We start from the raw sequence: 6,562 nt of genomic DNA, 5'->3' as shown, positions 1-6,562 counted from the left end.
GTGAAAGTGGAGAGTGAAAAAGTTGGTTTAAAGCTCAACATTCAGAAAACGAAGATCATGGCATCTGGTCCCATCACTTCATGGGAAATAGATGGGGAAACCATGGAAACAGTGTCAGACTTTATTTTTTTGGGCTCCAAAATCACTGCAGATGGTGACTGTAGCCATGAAATTAAAAGACGCTTACTCTTTGGAAGGAAAGTTATGACCAACCTATATAGCATATTCAAAAGCAGAGACATTACTTTGCCAACAAAGATTCGTCTAGTCAAGGCTATGGTTTTTCCTGTGGTCACATAAGGATGTGAGAGTTGGACTGTGAAGAAGGCTGAGCACTGAAGAATTGATGCTTTTGAACTGTGGTGTTGGAGAAGACTCTTGAGAGTGCCTTGGACTGCAAGGAGATCCAACCAGTCCATTCTGAAGGAGATCAGCCCTGGGATTTCTTTGGAAGGAATGATGCTAAAGCTGAAACTCCAGTACTTTGGGCACTTCATGTGAAAAGTTGACTCATTGGAAAAACTCTGATGCTGGGAGGGCTGGGGGCAAGAGGAGAAGGGGACGACATAGGATGAGATGGCTGGATGGCATCACTGACTCGATGGACATGAGTCTGAGTGAATTCCAGGAGTTGGTGATGGACAGGGAGGCCTGGCGTGCTGCGATTCATGGGGTCACAAAGAGTTGGACATGACTGAGCCACTGATCTGATCTGATGTTAATGTACTATGCATTTACCCCAGACTGTCTTGAAGTTGGTTCCACCTAATGGCTCAGAACCTACTTGACAAACCAGTATGTTATACTCAGATATTGTTCCTCTAATCTATGTAAATGAAACTATTTGTATGGTAATCTGCCCTTCTACAAAATTCAAGTCAATCATTTTATGGCCCGGGATGAATTGTCTGGTGCCAAGATTATCCCAAAATGCATCTTATGGATGAGGGGCCTGGTGCCATTCTGAGTTTTAAGACATTCCTTTCTTTCATTAACAGACTGCTAGTGATTATATAACATCCAGCTGAAGACTAGCAGGGGGGTACTCTTTCTGCCCCCTTCTGATGCCTATGTCAGAAGGTTTTTCTATCTCCTTTATACTTTAATAAAACTTTATTACACAAAAGCTCTGAGTGATCAAGCCTCGTGTCTCGCCCCGGATTGAATTCTTCTCCTCCAGAGGCCAAGAATCTCAGCGTCTTTTCGTTCAGCAACAACCTTTCAAATCCCAAAGGGAGAGAAACCCTATAAATGTAATCAATGTGGAAAGGACTTTAGTGAAAAGGCAAACCTTGCAAAGCATCAAAGAATTCATACTGGAGAGAAACCATACAAATGTAATGAGTGTGGAAAAGCCTTTAGTCAAAAAGCACATCTTCAGCTTCATTGGAGAATACACACAGGAGAGAAACCTTACAAATATAACATGTGGCAGGTGTTTCAGTTGAAAATCACACCTTACAAGTCATCGGACAGTACATTTTGTAGAGACACCTTTCAAATGTTTTGAGTGTGAAAAATCCTTTACTCAGGCCTCAAACCTCACTAAACATCAGAAAATCCACAAATGAGAGACATCATCCAAGTGTGATATATGTTGATCTTTAACTGTCAGAGTTCAAAAGAAACTATACAAATGTCATGAGTGTGGCAAAACTTTTGTGTGTGGAAGCCTCACGATCAGATAATTCATAGAAGAGTAGAACATTACAAATGTAGTGAGTGTCTCAGAGTAGTTAGTCTGAATGCATACCTTATGATCCATATTGGAAAGAAACATTAGAAATGTAATGAGTGTGGTAAATTCTTCAGTGTACTTTCAAGCCTAACTTGCCATCAGATGATGTACAGAGGTGACAGCCCTTGAAAATATAATTGAGGTTGCAGTGCTTTGGGCAGTGGTTCATATCTTATGCTTCATGAGAATATTCACACTGGATTGAGCACAGATGATATTGAATGTGGTCAAGCCATTGAAAATCTACTCATTCTCAAAAAGTTCATCACCAGTGCCAGGAATGTGAGCAATCTTTTCTCATTGGTCCCCCTTGCACCAGTAATCAAGTTGTGTGTACTGCACCAAACAGTACAAATGAACTGAATTTTGAATAGCTTTTAGGTTGTGCCTTAGACATACCAAATATATCATGATTTAAATTGCAGTGAAAATGGCAAGGCTTCATGTTTTTGTTCATTTATCACTAGATGGCAGAATGTTTATCTTGAAGAGAAAGCACACAGATGTAAAGTGTGTGGCAAGGCTTTTACCCAAAGATCACAAGTTGGGGGACATACTGGAGCAACACCTCCCAAATGCAATGAGTATGGGAAAAGCTTTACGTTGAGTTCAGGTATCAGGACTTCAGCCATCTGATCATGAGAATGTTCAGTTTCTGACCATGAAGCCTAGCCATGATGAAAGCTCAGTTTATGATTCTTTGGGATGGACTGCATACGGATCCCAGGTGCCAAGTCATAGTGATGGGAGCTTCTAATCATGCTATGCCAGCAAACTTGGAAAACTCAGCAGTGGCAACAGGACTGGAAAAGGTCAGTTTTCATTCCAATCCCAAAGAAAGGCAATGCCAAAGAATGCTCAAACTACCGCACAATTGCACTCATCTCACATGCTAGTAAAGTAATGCTCAAAATTCTCCAAGCCAGGCTTCAGCAATATGTGAACCGTGAACTTCCAGATGCTCAAGTTGGTTTTAGAAAAGGCGGAGGAACCAGAGATCAAATTGCCAACATCTGCTGGATCATGGAAAAAGCAAGAGAGTTCCAGAAAAACATCTATTTCTGCTTTATTGACTATGCCAAAGCCTTTGACTGTGTGGATCACAATAAACTGTGGAAAATCCTGAAAGAGATGGGAATACCAGACCACCTGGCTCTGCCTCTTGAGAAACCTATGTGTAGGTCAGGAAGCAATAGTTAGAACTGGACATGTAACAACAGACTGGTTCCAAATAGGAAAAGGAGTACGTCAAGGCTGTATATTGTCACCCTGCTTATTTAACTTATATGCAGAGTACATCATGAGAAACACTGGGCTGGAAGAAGCACAAGCTGGAATCAAGACTGTAGGGAGAAATATCAATAACCTCAGATATGCAGATGTCACCACACTTATGGTAGAAAGTGAAGAGGAACTCAAAAGCCTCTTGATGAAAGTGAAAGTGGAGAGTGAAAAAGTTGGCTTAAAGCTCAACATTCAGAAAACGAAGATCATGGCACCTGGTCCCATCACTTCATGGGAAATAGATGGGGGAACAGTGGAAACAGTGTCACAGTTTATTTTGGGGGGCTCCAAAATCACTGCAGATGGTGACTGTAGCCATGAAATTAAAAGACGCTTACTCCTTGGAAGGGACATTATGACCAACCTAAATAGCATATTCAAAGGCAGAGGCATTACTTTGCCAACAAATGTCCATGTAGTTAAGACTATGGTTTTTCCAGTGGTCATGTATGGATGTGAGAGTTAGACTGTGAAGAAAGCTGAGTGCCAAAGTATTGATACTTTTGAACTGTGGTGTTGGAGAAGACTCTTGAGAGTTCCTTGGACTGCAAGGAGATCCAGCCAGTCCATTCTAAAGGAGATCAATCCTGGGTATTTATTGGAAGGACTGATGCTAAAGCTGAAACTCCAGTACTTTGGGCACCTCATGCGAAGAGTTGACTCATTGGAAAAGATTCTGATACTGGGAGGCATTGTGGGCAGGAGGAGAAGGGGATGACAGAGGATGAGATGGCTGGATAGCATCACCGACTCGATGGACATGAGTTTGAGTGAACTCCGGGATTTGGTGATGGACAGGGAGGCCTGGCGTGCTGGGATTCATGGGGCCGTAAAGAGTCGGACACGACTGAGTGACTGAACTGAACTGAATAAGGAAAGAATGCGTATGAGATTTTGAATCAAACAGCCTTCTTTGAAACAAACCTAAGTGTGGGAGTTGGCTACTAGAAGGGCATCTAAGAAGATATTCCTAAGACTGATATATTTTGACATGTGTTTTGGAAAATAACGAGTACATCTGCCATTTTTGAATGTTCTCAAAATGTTGATTAGATTCCATGATTTGATGGGGGTATGGTTCAGTTCAGTTCAGTTCAGTCGCTCAGTCATGTCCGACTCTTTGCGACCCCATGAATCGCAGCACACCACACCAGGGGGTATGGTGCTCATCCATAAATCCCAAATCTTCGGAAGACTGTATTTTTCAGACTTTGTTACCCACATTTGAGAGAACGTTGTTGTTCATTTGGACAGTCATGTCCGACTCTTTGCAACCCCATGGACTGCAGCATGCCAGCCTTCCCTGTCCTTCACCATCTCCCAGAGCTTGCTGAAACTCATGTCCATTGAGTTGATGATGCCATTCAGCCATCTCATTCTCTGTCATCCCCTTCTTCTCCTGCTTTCAATCTTTCCCAGCATCAGGGTCTCTTCTAATGAGTCGGCTCTTCACATCAGGTGACCAAAGTATTGGAACTTCAGCTTCAACATCAACCCTTCCAGTGAATATTCAGGCTTGATCTCCTTTAGGATTGACTGGTTTGATCTTGCAGTCCAAGGGACTCTCAAGAGTCTTCTTCAACACCACAGTTCAAAAGCATCAGTTCTTTACCACTCAGCCTTCTTTATGGTCCAGCTCTAATATCCATACATGACTACTGGAAAAACCATAGCTTTACTATACAGACCTTTGTTGGCAAAGTAATGTCTCTCCTTTTTAATATGCTGTTGTGGTTTGTCATAACTTTAGAAAATAAAGACCTAAAATATATTACAACTTGCAAATATAAAGTGAAAAATTCTAATTATGTTCATACTGAACATATAATCAACTTGAAGTTACATTATTGATATTATTTAATTTAGTGTAATTTCCTGAACAAGTTTTTGGGAAAGATACTTAATAGTCAGGCTTCTCTGGTGGCTCAGACAGTAAAGAATTCGCCTGCAATGCACAAGACTTGGCTTCGATCCCTGGGTTGGGAAGATCCCCTGGAGGAGGGCATGGCAACCCACTCAAGTATTCTTGCCTGGAGAGTCCCACTGACAGAGGAGCCTGGCAGGCTATGGTCCATGGGGTCGCAAAGAATCCGACACAGCTGAGTGACTAAGCACTTCCTCCAAAGTACAGAATAGAGTATTTTAAAGAATAATGCAGTTCGCATCAAAAGAAAAAAAATGTTTTTTTCTCCTATTTTGCTGTCTCTTTTTAGGTTATCTATAGGAAATTATGGATGTTAGGTAAACATTGTGATAATCGTTTCACAGTATATGTATCAGTTAATTTTTCTCTGTAGCTTAAACGTACACAATGATATTTGTCATTGTAAGAGTTGCTTATACAACCCCCTTTATGTCACTGTTTAAAGAGTTGGGTTTCAGTTCAGTTCAGTCGCTCAGTCGTGTCTGACTCTTTGTGACCCCATGAATCCCAGCACGCCAGGCCTCCCTGTCCATCACCAACTCCCGGAGTTCACTCAGACTCACGTCCATCCAGTCAGTGATGCCGTCCAGCCAACTCATCCTCTGTCATCATTCTCTTCCTGCCCCCAATCCCTCCCAGCATCAGAGTCTTTTCCAATGAGTCAACTCTTCGCATGAGGTGGCCAAAGTACTGGAATTTTAGCTTAAGCATCATTCCTTTCAAAGAAATCCCAGGGCTGATTTCCTTCAGAATGGACTCGTTGGATCTCCTTGCAGTCCAAGGGACTCTCAAGAATCTTCTCCAACACCGCAGTTCAAAAGCATCAATTCTTCAGCACTCAGCTTTCTTCACAGTCTAACTCTCACATCCATGCATGACCACTGGAAAAACCATAGCCTTGACTAGACGGAACTTTGTTGGCAAAGTAATGTCTCTGCTTTTGAATATGCTATCTAGGTTGGTCATAACTTTTCTTCGAAGGAGTAAGCGTCTTTTAATTTCATGGCTGCAGTCACCGTCTGCAGTGATTTTGGAGCCCCAAAAAATAAACTGTGACACTGTTTCCACTGTTTCCCCATCTATTTCCTATGAAGTGAATGGACCAAATGCCATGATCTTCGTTTTCTGAATGTTGAGCTTTAAGCCAACTTTTTCACACTCCTCTTTCACCTTCATCAAGAGGCTTTTTAGTTCCTCTTCACTTTCTGCCATAAGTATGGTGTCATCTGCATATCTGAGGTTATTGGTATTTCTCCCAGCAATCTTGATTCCAGCTTGTGCTTCTTCCAGCCCAGCGTTTCTCATGATGTACTCTGCATATAAGGTTTGCTGCTGCTGCTGCTGCTAAGTCGCTTCAGTTGTGTCCGACTCTGTGCGACCCCATAGACAGAATCCTACCAGGCTCCCCCGTCCCTGGGATTCTCCAGGCAAGAACACTGGAGTGGGTTGCCATTTCCTTCTCCAATGCATGAAAGTGAAAAGTGAAAAGGAAGTCGCTCAGTCGTGTCTGACTCTTAGCGACCCCATGGACTACAGCCTACCAGGCTCCTCCATCCTTGGGATTTTCCAGGCAAGAATACTGGAGTGGGGTGCCATTGCCTTCTCCGGCATATAAG

At 42.5% G+C, this 6,562-nt stretch overlaps 1 protein-coding gene across 1 annotated transcript in view; it reads left to right on the top strand.

Annotated features, from left to right (window-relative positions):
* The window catches only part of LOC123327520 (zinc finger protein 665), a 392,317-nt gene that overhangs the window by 248,216 nt on the left and 137,539 nt on the right, over positions 1-6,562 (top strand). The gene's annotated exons all lie outside the window — the stretch shown is intronic.

Source organism: Bubalus bubalis, chromosome 18 (assembly GCF_019923935.1).
Source record: "Bubalus bubalis isolate 160015118507 breed Murrah chromosome 18, NDDB_SH_1, whole genome shotgun sequence".
Classification (NCBI taxonomy): domain Eukaryota; kingdom Metazoa; phylum Chordata; class Mammalia; order Artiodactyla; family Bovidae; genus Bubalus; species Bubalus bubalis.
This window is presented reverse-complemented; position numbering and strand designations above follow the sequence as displayed.